The sequence below is a fragment of the Mustela lutreola genome, chromosome 10 (genome assembly GCF_030435805.1).
Source record: "Mustela lutreola isolate mMusLut2 chromosome 10, mMusLut2.pri, whole genome shotgun sequence".
NCBI classification, from domain to species: Eukaryota; Metazoa; Chordata; class Mammalia; order Carnivora; family Mustelidae; genus Mustela; species Mustela lutreola.
Window position 1 is genome coordinate 6,000,551 of NC_081299.1, and position 18,684 is coordinate 6,019,234.

The 18,684-nt window shown below is 44.9% G+C and overlaps 1 pseudogene; it reads left to right on the forward strand.

Moving 5' to 3' along the window:
* The first annotated feature begins 14,389 nt into the window (after nt 1–14,389).
* On the forward strand, nt 14,390–15,425 carry LOC131809905 (small ribosomal subunit protein eS4-like; annotated as a pseudogene).
* The last annotated feature ends 3,259 nt before the right edge of the window (nt 15,426–18,684 follow it).

Consider the following 18,684-nt stretch of genomic DNA (forward strand, 5'->3'; position numbering starts at 1 on the left):
CCAAGTGCCATGCAAACCATGTTGTATTCCTTCGTCCACTTAGTCCTGACAATAGCCCATGAGGTGTATTATTATCTCCATCATAAAGGTCAAGAAACTGGGGCTTGGAGAAGTTAAATGACTTGATCAAGGTGAATGAGGTCAAATATCTAGTGGGTCTTTTTTTCCCCACTATGAAATTAGAAAGAATTTCCTTATTCTCTTTTCAGCAAGCTTTAGAAAACGGGGATTACTTTGGTTATTGAATTTGAAAATATCAAGGACTTTTGTTAGTCATTTTATGTGTCCTAGAAGTGATTTCATTTTGTATACAGAGGTCACATCAGAGACATAATACCATTATCTAAAAGAAACAGGAGGAAGAGGAATTCTTTAATAAATGACATTGGGACAACCAGATAACCATATAGGGAAAAAATGCAGAAAAAACAATTCCTTAGGGGCACCTGGGTGGTTTAGTTGGTTAAGCGTCCAACACTTGCTTTCAGCTTAGGTCATTAGGGTTCTCAGGGTTGTAAGATCCAGCTCCGCGCTGGACCGGGATGTGAAGAATGCTTGAGATTCTCTTTCTCTGAGGCACCTGGGTGGCTCAGTTGGCTAAGGGTCTGCCTTCAGCTCAGGTCACAATCCTGGAGTCCCAGGATCGAGCCCTGAGTGCGCTGCCTACTCACTGGGGAGCCTGCTTTTCCCTCTCCCTCTGCTGCTCCCCCTGCCTATTCTCTCTCTCTCAAATAAATAAATAATATCTAAACAAAAGTTCTCTTTCTCCCTCTCCCTGTGCCCCTCCACCTGCTTTCTCTCTCTCTCTCTTTCAAATATATCTTTAAGAAAAAAATTCTTTAACTAGATTTACTTTATTTCTAAACACTTCACTCACCCCAAATTACAGATGGACATTTTTTAAATGTAAAAAATGAAACCACTGAGGGGGCCCCTGGCTCAATTAGTAGAGCATGCGGTCCCTGGTTGGTTCCCGGGTTTCGGCACCAAAAAAAAAAAATTAGTAGCGCATGCAGCTCTTGATCTCAGGGTCATGAGTTCAAGACCCATGCTGGGTGTAGAGATCACTTTAAAAAAAAAAAAAAAAAAGGCAGTGGGGTGCCTGGGTGGCTCAATTGGTTAAGCATCCAGCCCTTGATTTCAGTTCAGGTCATGGTCTTGGTGTGATGTGATCGAGCCCTGCCCTGGGCTCCACACTCAGCAGGGAGTCTGCCCTCTTCATCGCCCTCTCCTCTTCCCATATCTCGGCTCGCTCGCTCTCTCTCTTATTCTCTCTCTCAAAAAAAATCTCTTTAAAAAATTGCAGAGACTCTACCATGGTCTCTTATAGGATCCTGTAAGACCCATGGAACTGCTCTTTGTTAGGTTGAGTTTGGGAGTTTATTTTATTACTTTCTTTTGTAACCCACATAGAGTTTATGTGTATTCTTTTGTGTATATCAGATATTTTGTGATTTAATGAAACCATGAAAGAAACTAGAGAAATAGAGAATTTTTTTCAAATCATGGATTGAAGAAGTCTTTTCTAAGCATGACAGGAAGCCCAGAAGCCATAAAGGAAAAACACCAGTAAATTTAATGCATGCATATTTTACATCTCTGTAAGGCAAAAAGACATCACAACAATCCAAGAAAAAAAACACCTGTCATAAAGTACTAACTTCCTTTTTTCTTTAAAGATTTCATTTTTTTAAAAGATTTTATTTACTGGGGTGCCTGGGTGACTGAGTTGGTTGGGTGTCTGCCTTCAGTTCAGGTCATGATCCCAGGGTGTTGGGATGGAGCCCGGCATCAGGCACTTGCTCGTATTCTCTCTCACTCCCTTTCTCTCTTAAAAAGATTTATTCGAGACAGAGTGAAAGAGTGAGAGAGAGCCTGAGAGCAGGGTGAGGGGCAGAAGGAGAAGCAGACTCTCCGCTGAGATCATGATCTGAGCCATAGGCAGATAATCAACCAACTGAACCACCCAGGCACCCCTAAAATACTAACTTCCTTAATACAAATAGCTCTTACGGATTTGTAAGAAACAAAATTCAGAAAGATGGAAAGAAATATATGAACAAAAAATTCACAGAGAAATGTGTTCAATAAACATGATTCAGTCATAATAAAGTAAGTAGAAATTAAAATCATCTCTCAGGTTAGGGAATATTTTTAACTTCATAATACCCAGTATTGATGAGCATGAGGAAAACAAGTACTGTGATGTACTGTAGGTAAAAATGTAATCAGTCCCTTTTTTATTTTTTTTTAAGATTTTATTTATTTGAGATCACAAATAGGCAGAGAGGCAGGCAGAGAGAGAGGAGGAAGCAGGCTCCCTGCTGACCAGAGAGCCTGATACGGGGCTCCATCCCAGGACCCTGGGATCATGACCTGAACCAAAGGCAGAGGCTTTAACCCACTGAGCCACCCAGGCACCCCAAATCAGTCCCTTTTTCAGAACACAATTTGGCAACCACCTATGGAAAGGTTAAATATCCATATCCTTTGACCCAGAAATTCCACTTCTAGAAGCTCATTCTACAAATAATCTTGCATAAATGTACAGAAATATACACAAACACACATATAATTGCAACATTGTTTATAATAGTGAAAAACAGGAAAAATCCAAACATCCATCAACAAAGAACACTTGAATAAATTATAGTACAAACATACAATGGAATACTTTATAACTTTCAAAAAGGATTAGGTAAGTCTGAATTGATATAGAATGATAATCAGGATTCAGCGCTAAGTGAAAAAAACAAGTCACAAAACAATTATGCAAAGTATAATTTTATTTGTATTTTTTAAAGTAAGCTCTACACCCAAAATGGGGCTCGAACTCACAACTCCCAGATCAAGAGTCACAGGCTCTACCCACTGAGCAAGCCAGCCACCCCCTAACTGCCTTTTTATTTATTTATTTTTTAAGATTTTTATTTATTTATTTATTTGAGAGAGAGACAGTGAGAGAGAACATGAGCGAGGAGAAGGTCAGAGAGAGAAGCAGACTCCCCGTGGAGTTGGGAGCCCGATGCGGGACTCGGTCCTGGGACTCCGGGATCATGACCTGAGCCGAAGGCAGTCGTCCAACCAACTGAGCCACCCAAGCGTCCCTCTAACTGCCTTTTTAGAAGAACAAATTTGTCTATGCTTCAAAGATGTCTAAAAACATAGTCACCAGGAAAATGTTTCAAGTGAGGCCAGGGGGCATAGAATGAAGAGTAAGGAGGGTACAGGAAACAGACCTTTGATTTCATTCTACTCTGTTCTGTTTGATTTTATTTCTCTTCTTATCAAGCATGTATAATTTTTATAATTAAAATAAAAAAGAATTCAAGTCCTTTGAACATATGGCTGGTAACTAGCCTTCATAATTCACCAGAAGAGCTCAAGCTTTAGAACAAGTAAATTATTTTCCTCCAAAATGCCTTCAGCAAAACGAGGGTGCTTTATCAAGCCTGCTAACAGACTGAAGCTTGTTTCCAGGCATTTTCTTTGAGATGGCCTTCCACACTTCTGCGGTGCGAATGCCAGCCAACACAAGCTTCAGCCCTCTCCCCTTGCAGTTTTTCAGGTTGAGCAAGAGTAGGGCTGAGTACTGCCCGCCATGGTATGTCTCTGGGCACTCAGCACACCTTGGGTTTACCCACAGTGGGGTTTCGCTTCGTAATGTGTTGGAAATCGGAATCCCAGTCCTTTGCCTCAGGCCAAGTAAGTGACCCCTGATAGTCCCCGCACAGAACTGAAATGGAGAAATCGTGATTATGGCACTAATTAAGGAGGCACGAGTCACGCATGCAGACGTGTACAAAAGGGAAACTGCTTTGCAAAACTCATAGCCCCTTTCCTTTGTGTGCACGTGACCGATTATGGAGAACAGTGAAGTTTCTCCGTTCAAGTCCAGGCTCCAGTGAATTTTCTTTCAACCAAAGGAGAAGTGGGTCTGTACACCAGCACACCTACAGACAGATCCCAAGGCAATCTTGCTCCACTGAACCACATCAGATCCGGTGGAAGGATGCTCTTCTCTGAGTCACGCTCAGCCAGCCAAGGCCACAGCCTGGTGTCCGGGGGCAATGGGCGCCTTCTGGATAAGATCAAAACCCAACATCTGACTTCTGACCACACGTGGTCATTGAAGAGTCTCACAGGGCTTCACGCAAGAATTAAGGGGAGGAGATGCTGATTTTCATTGTCCTGGCCCAATTCCAAGTTTGATCGTCCCCAGTCCTCCTCCTTTGTCTGCCTGCCGTCTCCCTGAGACGTGCTGTTGCACAGTTCCCGTTATAAACAGCTGTCCACTGTTAGCCGAGCGAGCCAGAGAGCCAGCAAATTCCACCCTGGGGGAAGCTGCATTTCAAGATAAACATTTCCTCTGCATCTTTGGTAAATTACTTAGATTTACCTTGGAGGAAAGATGTGGTCTTCCGGCGAGAATAAGGGCACAGTAATGGGGAGTTAAAAATTATCCACGAGCCCTATTTTGTCTGACTGGTACACAAGGCAGCCTGGACTGGCTCACAAAGGGGCCCTCAGAAGGGAGAGTCCACAGGAAATAAATTTCAGATCCTAAGACTTTATTTGGGAATCCAGAATTTAATCTGTTTTAAAATATTTTATTTATTTATTTGAGAGAGAGAGCATGAGTAAGGGGAAGAGCATAGGGAGAGGGACAAGCAGATTCCACGCTGAGCATAGAGCCCGACGCCGGGCCCGATCCTAGGATCTGGAGACCATGAACTGAGCCGAAATCAAGAGTCACGTGCTCAGCCCACTGAGCCACCCAGGCACTCCCCAAAATTTAATTTTAAACATTGACGAAGCAGGTGCTATTTGCCACCAAAATTCATTTCTTCAATCTAAGGCATATTGACAAACAGAACAAACAGGAAAGAAACTCTAAACCAGAGGAGATAAAATTCACCCTCTACCATCCAAGCTTCAGCGTCTATGCTGGACATGTCTGGGGGACTCAGTTTAATGCCTGACTCCTTTTCATTCAACACTTAAGACATATTTTTCTTTTTTAAGATTTTATTTATTTATTTGCAAGAGAGAGAGAGCACAGAGAGAGAGTGAGAAGGAGTAGCAGGCTCCCCACTGAGCAGAGAGCCCGATGTGGGGCTGGATCCCAGGACCCTGAGATCATGTCCTGAGCCGAAGGCAGACGCTTAACCCACTGAGCCACCCAGGCACCCTCACTTTAGGCATCTTAAATTCAAATATCAACCCCAAATGTCTCCTTCTAATACTCCAACTTCCAGAATAATTCCTCTCTTTAATCTCTTTTTTCTCTCTTTAATCTAAAAAGGAGCATTTTAGTTTGAAAGTATCCAAAATATCCTTCAATATGTGAATGGATAAACGAGCTATGTTGCATCCGTTCAATGGAATATTATTCAGCCCTAAAAAAAAAAAAAAAAAACCAAGCTATCACACCATAAAAAGGCATGGGGTAACCTTACAGGCATTACTAAGAGAAAGAAAGCAATCCGAAAAAGGTTACTGTGTGTTTCCAACTGTACGACATTCTGGAAACGACATTCTAGAACAGGAAGTAAAAAGATCAGTGGTTCCCAGGGTTAGGGAAAAGACAAGGCTGAACAGATGGAATACAGGGGATTTTTAGGGGAGTGAAACTATTCAGTATGATTTTATAAGGGGGGATACATGTCATTATGCGTTTGCTAAAACACACAGAATTGGGGCGCCTAGGTGGCTCAGTCAGTTAAGCATCTGCCTTCAGCTCAGGTCATGATCCTGGGTTCTAGGATTGAGCCCTACATCGGGGGTGTGTGTCCCTGCTCAGTAGGGAGTCTGCCTCTCGCTCTCCATCTGCCTCTCGCTCTCCATCTGCCTCTCCCCCAGCTCATGCTCTGTCTTTTCCCACTCGCTCGCTCTCTCTCAAGTAAATAAATATTAAAATAAATAAAACCCACAGAATCTATAAAACACAAAGTGAATAAACCCTATTGTAAACTATGGACTTTAGTTAATAAATATTATATTGATGTTGGTTCATCAGTTAAACAAATGGACCACACTACTGTAAGTTCTTAATAAAAGAAGACTGGGGTAGGGGGGTGGGGGAGGGGTGCGTAGGACCTCTGCACTTCCTGCTCAAGTTTGCTGTGAACCTAAAACTACTCAGAAAAAGCCTATTAACTTTTTTATAAAGAGCATTTTAGCTCTGCTCTTTGATTGTATGAGAGACTCATGCAGTGTGTCAAGTAACGGGAGATGGGAGCCCAGGCAAAGCTGAACCGAGTGACATCAGGAGCTGTGGGGCTAGAGGCGAGACCACACAAAGGTTGGGGGCCCCAGGACATTATCACTGCTTCCCATTCTCTCTCCCGCCTGCTCCCCATTCTCTCCTCAGCCTTCCCCATGCAGCGTAGCTTCTCTTCTCTTCAGTGTCTGCTTTCTCATCATCTCAGCTCCTTCATGACTGTGGCTTTCCTGTGGCCTCTCATGGCTTCTCCAGCTTTTGCCGACCACCTCAGGACTTCAGGGCTTCCTGTTTAAAATTCTCCAGACAGGCGAACCTACTTGGCCCAGTTCGTTCCTTGAAGGCCCAACCCTGTCCTGGCCCCTGGGGCCCTGTGGGTGCATGTAGCAGCGGAGGGGTGAAGGGTGTCCCCCGCACTGTGCAGCCAATTCCCAAGGCTCAGAGCTGCTGCTTCCTCAGGAACTCTGGCCGAGCAGCCTCCCTGTAGACGGGCCCATGGTGTCGGCAGCATTCTTGTTGTGCCTGACAGGGATGTTGTCCTTTGGAATGGCTTGTGTCAAAAACATGAACAGTTGAGTAAAACCGAACCTTAGCAATTAAGTATTTCAATACTTTTTTTTTTTTTAAGATTTTATTTATTTATTTGACAGGCAGAGATCACAAGTAGGCGGAGAGGCAGGCAGAGAGAGAGGGGGAAGCAGGCTCCCCGCTGAGCAGAGAGCCTGTTGCAGGGCTCGATCCCAGGACCCTGGGATCATGACCTGAGCCAAAGGCAGAGGCTTTAACTCACTGAGCCACCCAGGCGCCTCTCAATACTTTTTTTTCTTTAGGGGCGCCTGGGTGGTGCAGTCAGTTGGATGTCTGACTCTCAATTTCGGCTCGGGTCATGATCTCAGGGTCGTGAGATGGGCTCCGCACTCAGCATGGAGTCCGCTTGAGATTCGCTCTCTCTCTCCGCTTTACTCCTCCCCCTGCTTGTGCTCACACACATTCTCTCTCTCTCTCTTTCTCAAATAAAACAAAATCAATCTTTTTTTTTTTTTTTTTTTTTAAGATTTTATTTATTTATTTGTCAGAGAGACAGCGAGCGAGAGTGAGCATAGGCAGACAGAGTGGAAGGCAGAGTCAGAGGGAGAAGCAGGCTCCCTGCGGAGCAAGGAGCCCGATGTGGGACTCCATCCCAGGACGCTGGGATCATGACCTGAGCCGAAGGCAGCTGCTTAACCAACTGAGCCACCCAGGCGTCCCACAAAATCAATCTTAAACTTCTTTTAGAAGCCCCCAGTAGGGGCACCTGGGTGGCTCAGTTGTTAAGCGGCTGCCTTCTGCTCAGGTCATGATCCTAGAGTCTTGGGATGGAGCCCCGCATGGGGTTCTCTGCCCGGCGGGGAGCCTGCATCTCCCTCTCCCACTCCCCCTGCTTGTGTTCCTTCTCTCCGTGTGTGTCCCTCTGTCAAATAAATAAAAATAAAATCTTAAAAAAAAAAAGAAACCCCCCAAAACATACTCAAGTACATGCATAACTGAACCCAATACAGAAATCAAACAGTATGGGTTAAAGATTCAATTAAAAAACTGCACCCAGGGACACCTGGGTGGCTCAGTTGGTTGGACAACTACCTTCGGCTCAGGTCATGATCCCGGAGTCCCACATCAGGCTCCCAGCTCCATGGGGAGTCTGCTTTGCTCTCTGACCTTCTCCTCGCTCATGTTCTCTCTCACTGTCTCTCTCTCAAATAAATAAATAAAATCTTTAAAAAGAAAAAAAGATAATTAAAAAAAAAAACTGCACCCAAAGTTAGGATAAAATTGAAGTTGTTGAACAAGTCCTAAAACGCACAAACGGGACAACCACACATTTGACTAAAATAATATTAAAGACTTCATATGATCATTTACATTAAAACTAGTGGAAATCACACACTGGACAAAGGTCATTGTAATTCCCATGACCATGACAGGATTAGGGATAAGACTATAGCAAGAAAGCTTATACATCTATTGGAGAAAGACCAGTCACCCAACAGAAAAGTCAGGAAAGGATAAGAACAGACAATCAGCAGAAGAAGAATCTGTATGTCCAACAAACAGAAAACGACACTCAGTATCTCATGTCTTCATTCTTGGCAGTTTTTTAAATTTTATTTATTTATTTGATAGAGAGAGAGAAAGCAAGAGAAGGAACACAAGCAGGGGGAGTGGGAGAGGGAGAAGCAGGCTTCCCACCGAGCAGGGAGCTCGATCCCAAAACAGAGGCTTAATGACTGAGCCACCCAGGCGCCCCTCTTGGCAGTTTGAACACACACGCAGATGATCCTTCTAACAGCTTCTGTATGTGTGTGTGTGTGTGTGTGTGTGTGTGTGTGTGTGTGTGTGTGTGTGTGTTTTAATTGTGGTCACACAGAACATGAAATCTCCCATTTTAATCATGGTCAAGTGCACAGCTCGACAGTGCTGAGCGTAGTCACGGTGTAGTGCAACCAGCCTCCTTCTGTAAGTTGAAATCTTGCAAAATGAAAACTCTGCAGCCATGAAACGACAATTCCTCCTCTTGCTCTCCACCGGCCCTGGCAACGACTCCTCCATAGTCTTGTTTCTATGAATGTGACCACTCTCGGTACCTTATACAAGGGAAATCAAACAGTGCTCGCCTTGCTGTGACTGGTTTATTTCAGTTAGGCCAATATTCTGATATAATTTGCTAGGGCTCACATACAAAATACTGCAAACTGGATGGCGTAACAACAAAAGCTTATTTTCGCATTTCTTGGAGGCTGGGAGTCTGAGATCTAGCTGCCAGCCAGGCTGGTTTCTTTTGAGGTCTGTCCCGTTGGCTTATGGGTAGCTGCCTTCTCCCTGGGTCCTCACAGGGCCTTTTCTAGGTGCGCCCATCCCTGATGTCGCTTCCTCGTCTTACAAGGACACCAGTCCTGTTGGATCCGCCCCCATCCTTGAGACCTCACTTTCCCTTAATCGGCTCTGCTTAAGGTCCAACTCTAAATGTAGCCACATTGGGGGTGAGCATCCTTACCTCCAGGGGGACCTGCCCCTTTGTGAACCGAAAGTGATGGACCCACAAAACGGTTTGGGCTCACTGTGTTTGGACTTGCCCATTTCTTTTGCCCTAACAGTTTAAGCTGCTTAAATTAATTAATTAGCAGATTAATATAGCAGGACAGCAAACAACTGCTTAGCCTCGTGGCCTTTTAGGCCGGAACAGTGATTTGACTGAGAGTTTATTATTAATTGCATTTTAGGAGAAAGCTGATAGCCACAGGCCCTTGGATTCAGGGCTCAAGGTCACTGGTAAAGTGTTTTGAGATAAACCAGCTTACTCCGTCACTTCCTTATTTGTGTACCTATCATTAGGCCCTGCTAGAATGTAAGCTTCGCAAGGATAGGTCTGTCTGTCGAAGCACAAGGAAGGGGTGTGCTGGGATGAAAGAAAGCATGTAGAGCCCTCAGGGTGGGCTGTGGACACTGCCTAGCTCAATGTCAGACTGAGCTCACTTAGAGCCAATAATCTGATCTTTGGCCCTGACCACATTCAGGTATAAATCTTTGAAAACTTTTTTTTTTTTTTAAGATTTTATTTATTTACTTGACAGAGATCACAAGTAGCCAGAGAGGCAGGCAGAGAGAGAGGGGGAAGCAGGCTCCCCGCTCAGCAGAGAACCCAATGCAGGGCTCGATCCCAGGACCTTGGGATCATGACTGGAGCCAAAGGCGGACCCTTAACCCACTGAGCCTCCCAGGCACCCTAAATCTTTGAAAACTTTTGAATGAAGTTGATTATAGGACTTTGGGGAAAGAAAATACCTAAAATCACTAAAATATTGTCAGATCAATTTTTGCGATCTCGTTTAAAGTAAGTTCTTTGCTCTATAATGTTTATATTAATTAATGTTAATGCAGCTTAAAAGAGATCAACAGGAAGTAGACAAAGCTACAGGTATTGTTTTAATTTTAAGTATTTTCTGAGAACATGGGATTAGACCAGTTATCTATAATGGTGTGTATCTGCGTCTGAGAAGAATTCAGATTCTTGGCTTCCGAAAGCAAATCTGAGCTGGTCCTAATACCATCTGCCCAGTGACTCGATGCCCTCTCGCTCCTCCGTGTCTGTTTGCATCCCACCGTCAAGCACTGCACCCTCTGCCTTACGCAAACCCTCAGCGGCTTGCCCCCTCACTTCCTAACATTCCCTGAGCCAAGCCGCAACCCTGGTGATAATTCCAACATGCTGCCTATTCGGCACCGGCACCTGCCAGCCAAATGACTTTGGCATCACACTGCCTGGTTTCATTTTAAATTCATGACCACAAACCTCAAGTGGACTCTTAATGCCCTTGGCAATCATAGGATACTTACCCAGGCTCATTTCTTCCCCAGTGCTCCAGCCAGTAATCTCACATCCGTTCCTCTCTCCTCAAACCTCCAACACCCCCTCCCTTCTTTTGAGGTCACCGTGGGTATTGATGTGATCAACAGAGAAAATCCACAGACGGCCCACTCCCCGTCCTGTCTTGGAACCCCACCCTCTGGCTTCCTGTCTGCTATTATGGATAAATCACCAATGGTCCTATGGAAGCCTAGCCCTCTGCTCTCACTCCTCCCCTCCCATTGCTCACGAATCTCTCTCAGCATATTCCCTCTCTCTGCTACATCATTTTTTTTTTCATCATTTGCTGGATCCTTCCTACTAAGATACAATTAACATGTTTTTTCTCTGACCTCAAGCCTTCTAGTGACTGCACTTTACCTTTGTCTAATTCCCCGTTTTTTTACTCCCTTATGCAGCAAAACCATCTTCAAAAAGATGGTCTATACTTGCCATCTCCAATATTTTTTTTAAAGATTTTATTTATTTATTTGATAGACAGAGATCACAAGTAGGCAGAGAGGCAGGCGGGGGTGGGGGGGAAGCAGGCTCCCCGCTGAGCAGAGAGCCTGATGTGGGGCTCGATCCCAGGACCCCGAAATCATGGCCTGAGCCGAAGGCAGAGGCTTAACCCACTGAGCCACCCAGGCACCCCATCTATTTCCAATTTTTACCCTTCTCTTTCAATCCACTCCAATCTCACTTTGACTCATACTTTCCACTAAAATTTGTCCTACTGATGTCACCAGTGAGCTCCACATTGCCAAAAAAAAAAAAAAAAGAGCCAGTTCTCAGTCTCCCACTTTCTTGATCCATTGGCCACATTTGATAGAACTGATGACCGCCTCTTACCTAACAGTCTCTTCATTGGGCCATCAGGACACTCCGTCCTCCTGGTTTCCCCCCACCTCACAGGTGAGTCTCAGCATCTTTCAGTGACCCCTTCTTTTCTCCCCAGCCTCTGAATGTTAGAGCCTCCAGGCTCAGTCCTTGCTCTTTTCTATAACTACACTCAGTCCTTGTTAATGTCATTCTCTGCCATAGCTTCAAAGTCCACCCAATTGCTAATCACTCTCAAAGTGTACATCTCCAACCCAGACCTCCCTCCTGAACCTGACTCATACAGCCAACGGCCAGCTCAACATTTCCACTTGGACGTCTAAGGTATCTTAAATTTCACATGTCCCAAACTAAACATATGCCCCACCCAAGGTCTTCCCCATCTCAGTCAATAGCAACTCCATCTTTCCAGTTGCTCGGATTAAACCTTTGAGTCTCCCATATCCACATTCAATTCATCAGAAAAATCCTGTTGGCCCTGATGTAAAACAATGTCCACATGTGGACTGTTCCTCACCACCCCTGCCATTACCATCCTGGTCCAAGTCGCTGTCATCCCTTGCCTGGATTATGGCAGTAGCTTCTTAATTGTCCGACTCTCCACATAGTCTCTTCCCAATATGGTAGCAGAGATCCTTTGAAAGGATAGGTGCTGCTCAAAACTTGACAATGCCTCTGTATCAGTCCAGATGACCTAGGTTATGTTGTGGTGGCAAATGACCCCAACATTTCAGTGATTTAAAATAGTGATCATTTCTTTTTCATGTGCCATGTCCATCTCAGGCAGCGACAGGGAGCTGCTCATCACCATCACCGGTCAGAGATTTGGACTTACAGCTCAGAACACTGTCTTGGATGTTTCTGGTCACCTTGGCAGAGGAGCAAACAGCCCTAGAAGATTAGTACTGGTAATTAAATACTCCCCAAGTGAATTCTGTAGACTCAGTGGCCAGCACTAGTCACATGGACAGATACATTCTTAAGTGAGCCAAAGAGTGTTATTCTGCTCTGTTGTGATGGCCAGGAGCTGGGCATATGCAGTGAGCTCCCGAGCACCGTAGGTTCCCAGCAGTGCTCAAAATAAATGCAAAGTCCTAGGTGGCTTAGTCGGTTAGGCGTCCCACTCTTGGTTTCAGCTGGGGTCATCATCTCGGGATGCTGGGATCCAGCCACATGCCAGCCTCCATGCTCGGTGGGGAGTCTGCTTGTCTCCCCCTCTCTCTGCCCCCCCCATGCCCTTTCTCTTGCTCTCTCAAATAAATAAATAAATCTTTAAAAAAATAAAAGCAAAATCCGTACAATGGCCTCTGAAGCTTGGCATTTAGCAGGCCCTCCCCTCCCCTCTCTGGGCTCACCTCCTCCTGTTTTCTCTCAGGTACCAGTGCCTCCGAGAGCCCGTTCCTCTGCCTGCGTGGCTCTGCCTTCAGTTAGGTGCATGATAATCCCTTACTCCTCACCCCACTCTGCACATATACCTGAACAAACACTTCTCTGAGGACAGCGAAGGCAGAGGCTTTGTCTATTTTTATTCCTGGGTGCACCCCCACAAGCCAAGCCCAGATCGGGATCTGCGCAAGACAGGGCCTCAGGATTTTTTGCTTCAGTGAGGGAGCCTCCCTAGTGGTCACAAAACATACCAAAACCACCCACAAAATATTACATCATGCCTGTCAGATGATAAAATATTCACGTCTGACAATGGTAAGCCCTGATGAGGATTTAGTGAGAAGAAATCTGCTCTGCTGGAGAGGGCACGCTGGTACAACCACTTGGGAGCGCAGTTTGGCACTCTGTGGTCAAGTCCAAGATAAGCGTGAATTATTGCAATTCAGCAATTTCACGTCCCAATATGTATCTTGGAGAAACTCATCCCCATGTGTCCAAAGAGACATGCAAAAAGATGCTCATAAGAGCACTATTAATAATAGAGAAAGAGCTGGAAACACTTGAAGTTTACATCAGCAGAACCATTGATACATAATTGTCATATTCATTTGACATGTTTTGACTTCCTGTCTCCCTCCAGCTTGCAAAGAGATTGGACATCGCTTTCTTTCTTTTTTAAGATTTTATTTTTTTATTTGAGAATGAGACAGAAAGAGTGAGAGCGAGCACAAGAGTGGGATGAGGGGCAGAGGGAGAAGCAGACTCACCCTGAGCAGGGCTTGACCTAAGCCAAAGGCAGCTGTTTAACTGACTGAGCCCTCGAAAGTCGCTTTCATTCACCCAACAAGAGAAAAGCTGAACAAACTGAAAATCAACAATTATTCTTAGATCCATCAGAAAACTGAGGTTACAGGGCAAATCGGCTGACCCCAGATTAGGAGAGCTAGGTAGGTAGGTACAAAGAATCACAACTTACCTGAGCAGAAACCTCTACAGGAACCAGGACCTGAGAAGGTACTGTGGTCAACACATTGCTAGAGGCTCAGTGTGGACAAGTTTGAAAGTTAGGAACTCCAGGGGACCCCCTTACACATCCGAGTTTTCCCTCTAGGAGCCCTTCCAGACTCTACTGTAAGGATCCAGAGAAAAACCCCCTCATGCTTCCAGCAGGGGAAGGGGGAAGAGGAGCCATTTTGGAACACACCTGAGTACTCTGTTGTTTTAACAAGTTCTGTCCTCAGAAGAAGCTGTTTCACCAGAGCCTAATGGACCAGGGGAAGGGAAATGGCCAACTGCAGCTCCTCCAGCCTTCATGCCTCAGCTAAGGGGTAAGGGAGCTGAGCAGCCCTGGTCAGTCACAGCCCACAGGCACAGATTTCCCAAAGGACCAAGACCTCATTATCTACACCCATGCATATCATAGTCCAACTGCAGAAAATCACAGCCAAAAAAAAAAAGAAAATTGGAAAGAAGCCAGAGGAAAAGATCTTACCTACAGAGGCCCAAGGAAAGAATTACATAGTTTCCCTTGGAGAACCTAGCAGACAAGAAAAGGATTGGAGTGAGCTCTTCCCATGCCTAGGCAGCCCACCTGTCTTCCCAAGAAGCACTGGAAACACAGAGCCGTTCCCAAGTCTTGGACCCTGGATACACTGACAGGTGTGTTTGCCCCTCGTCCATCTACTGGTTCCCCGTAAACTGAGAGAATGTCTCCCTCTCATCGTTTTCCTCAGGACCAGAATTAAGTATGTCCTCACAGGATATGAAGTAAATATTTGTATCCAACATTTTATTGAGATTCATGGCAAGGTCCCAATTGATATAATCTACCTTGCTGGTCTTATGGCTGTCATTAGCGCTGACAACACTGGGGAGGATTTCCATCAGATCTCTGACACCAAGGGTCACTTGACTACTGATAAGATAACACTTGAGGAGGCCAACTGTAAGTAGTCAAAGTGAGACAGATCTTTGTGAGAACAAAAGGAATCCCTCATCTGGTGACCCATGATGTTCGTACCATCCGCTATCCCCACCCCCTCCTCAAGATGAATGACACCATTCAGACTGATTTGGAGACTGAAAAGATTACTGCTTTCATCAAGTCTGACCCTGGTAATCTGTGTATGGTGACCAGAGGTGCTACCCTGGGAAGATTTGGTGTGATCCCCAACAGAGAGAGACACTGTGGTTCTTTTGATGTTGTTCACATGAAAGATGCCAATGGCAACCGCTTTGCCACCAGGCTCTCCAACGTTTTTGTCATTGGCAAAGGCAACAAACCATGGGTTTCTCTTGGCTCATTAAGCATCTGCCTTCTGCTCAGGTCATGAGCCCAGGGTCCTGGGATGGAGCCCCGAGTCAGGCTCTCTGCTCAGCGGGAAGCCTGCTTCTGCCTCTCCCTCTCCCACTCCCCCTGCTTGTGTTCCCTCTCTCGCTGTCTCTCTCTCTCTGTCAAATCTTAAAAAACAAACAAACAAAAACCGTGTATTTTTCTTTTCTGTGGAAAGGGTATCCGCCTTACCATTGCTGAAGAGAAACAAGAGACTGGCGGCCAAATAGAGCAGTGGGAAAAATGGTCTCCAGGTGACATGATTGGAAGTCTTTATTCTTAATTACAGATCATACAGCACGGGGGGGGAAAAAAAGTCGGAGTGGTATAGTGCTGTATTTAAAGTGTTGAAAGGAAAAAACCCCTAACTTAGAATTCTGTACTAAGTGACATCATCCTTCAATAGTCCAGGAACGATAACGAATTTCTCAAACAAAAATTGAGGGAATTTTTTGCCAGTAGACATTCTTTCCAAAAAGCGTTAAAATAAGTTCTTCATAGAGAGAGACATTTGTCAGAACTTAGACCCAAAAGGAAGGAAGAGCAATCAAGAAGGAATAATGAGTGACTGTAAAATGATTTACATGTAGGGATACCGAAACAAAACAGAAAAAAACTAAGGAGTGTGATGCTGAAGAAAAGAGACAATTTGCAAAATAGACATTTATAGAATGACACCATTTATATGAATTATAAAAACATATTATATGATGCCACATGTATTAGATGGATAGTATCTAGACAGTACAAATATAAAAAGTCACTGTAAAGAGTCAAAGCTTTGAGATAGGTTATGTCTGGGGAGGGGGGCAGGACTGTGGAATTGGAAGCATCTTGGCCATGTCTGTAATATTTTATTTCCTTAAAAAATATCTAGAAAAAACTAAAACAAATATGAAAAAAGAACATTTAAAAACTCTATTTGTCTATTATGTTCTATACTTAGCTTATTAAGGAAAAGTTTTTACAAGATTTTTTTTAAAATATTTTACTTATTTATTTGACAGAGGTGGGGGAACACAGCAGGAGGAGTGGGAGAAAGAAGCCTTCCTGTGAGCAAGAAGACTGATGTGGGCCTCCACCCCAGGACCCTGAGATCACGACCCGAGCCGAAGGCAGACACTTAACAACTGAGCCACCCAGGTGCCCCAAAAGTTTTTTTTTTTTTTTTTTTAAAGATTTTACTTGTTTATTTGACAGACAGAGATTACAAGTAGACAGAGAGGCAGGCAGAGAGAGAGAGAGGGAAGCAGGCTCCCCGCTGAGCAGAGAGCCCGATGCGGGACTCGATCCCAGGACCCTGGGATCATGACCTGAGCCGAAGGCAGTGGCCCAACCCACTGAGCCACCCAGGCGCCCCAGGTGCCCCAAAAGTTTTAAGAAAAATAGTCAGTTGGGTGTCTGGGTGGCTCAGTGGGTTAAGCCTCTGCCTTTGGCTCAGGTCATGATCTCAGGGTCCTGGGATCGAGCCCTGCGTCGGGGGTCTCTGCTCGGCGGGGAGCCTGCTTCCCCCTCTCTCTCTCTGCCTGCCTACATGTGATCTGTGTCTGTCAAATAAATAAATAAAATCTTAAAAAAAAAAAAAAAGCAGAAAAGTCAGTGCCCCAGTGGGGCACCTGACTGGCTCAGTCAGGAGAATGCACGACTCTCTCTCTCTCTCTCTCTTTTTTTTAAGTTATCTTTATTAACATATAATGTATTATTTGCCCCAGGGGTACAAGTCTGTGAATCATCAGGTTTCCACATTTCACAGCAGGAACATACGACTCTTGATCTCAGGTTTGTATAACCACATTGGGTGTAGAGATTACTTAAAAATAAAACCTTAAAAAAAGGAAAAATAATAGCCAAGTATCCTTTATAAGATTACAAAAAGCCACTTTCTCTTTCTCTGCCATACTTAAAAAATAAATAAATAAACTCTACATCCAATGTGGGGCTTGAACTCATGACCCCAGGATCAAGAGTCACATGCTCTACTGCTTGAGCCAGCCAGGCACCCCTTCCACCATGCTTTTTAAGACAAATCCCTGGCACTCACCTTAGAAAGATTTCTTTTCCACCAGCTGAGTAAAGCTAGCATAGAGAAGTGACAGAGCCCTTTACTCAATAAACAAAGGTTCCATTTGTTTTCCATATCTCATATTCTCAAATCTGAACTGAATGGGGTTTAAGATTTAGGAGCAACCCTTTGAAATGTACACCTGTTCAGTGTGCAAAAAATTTTTCATCTGTTTTCTAAAGACTCTGGTGCCATTATTTTCCTTTTTGGAGGGTAAGGAGGGAGGCTTAAACTCACATCCCTGAGATCAAGACCTGAGCTGAGATCAAGAGTTGGACATGGGGCGCCTGGCTGGTTCAGTTGGTTAAGCATTGGACTCTTAATTTTGGCTCAGGTCATGGTCTCAGGATTGTGAGATCAAGCCCCACATGGGGCTCTGTGCTGGGCATGGAGCCTGCTTAAGGTTCCCCCTCTCTTTCCCTCTGCCCCATCCCTTCCTGTCTCTTTCCCTCTCTTGGGAAAAAAAAAAAAAAAAGTATTGGATGCTTAACCGACTGAGCCACCCAGGTGTCCCTACTGTCATTGCCTCCAATTACCTTGATGGACCGTTGACAGTCAGTACCTTCAATTTTAAAAACAAAATTAAACAGGGGCACCTGGGTGGCTCAGTGGGTTAAAGCCTCGGCCTTCGGCTCAGGTCATGATCCCAGGGTCCTGGGATCGAGCCCCGCATCAGGCTCTCTGCTCCGTGGGGAGCCTGCTTCCCCCCGCCCCCCCCCCCCGCCTACTTGTCATCTCTGTCAAATAAATAAAATCTTTAAAAACAAAACAAAAACCTTCAGTTTACATCACAATTTTTTTTTTTAAAGATTTTATTTATTTGACAGAGAGAGAGCCTACGAGAGAGTACAAGCAAGGGGACCTTCAGTGGCAGAGGGAGAAGCGGGCCCCCTGCTGAGCAGGTTCTCAATGAGGGTCTCCGTCCGAGAACCCTGGGATCATGACCCGAGCGGAAGGCAGACACTCCACCGACTGAGCCGCTCAAGTGCCCCTATATCACATTTTTTTAAACTGATATTTTGGGGGCTCGTAGGTGGCTTAGTCGGTTGGGAGTCTGCCTTCAGCTCGGGTCATGATCTCGGGGTCCTGGGACGGAGCCCGGAGTGGGGCTCCCTGCTTGGCGGGGAGTCTGCCTCTCCCTTTGCCTCTCCCCCTCCCCCACCCACTCATGCTTGTTCTCTCTCTCAAATAAATAAATAAAATCTTTTGAAAAAATAAACTGATATTTTGAAACTTAGAAACATCTTAGAAACATCTGCAAATCAGTAGCACAGTAGTCACGGAAGTAACCAAAAAATGATACACCAGTTGTCCCATTCAGCCGAGGCCATTAGTGCTGTTTCAGCCCCTTAGGATGGTGTGAAGATACAAATATCAAAAACCTGAAGGTGAGAAAAATACAAGGTTAACAGAAGCCACCTCAGAATCCATTAAAATTTACCTTAGAATCTTACACTATT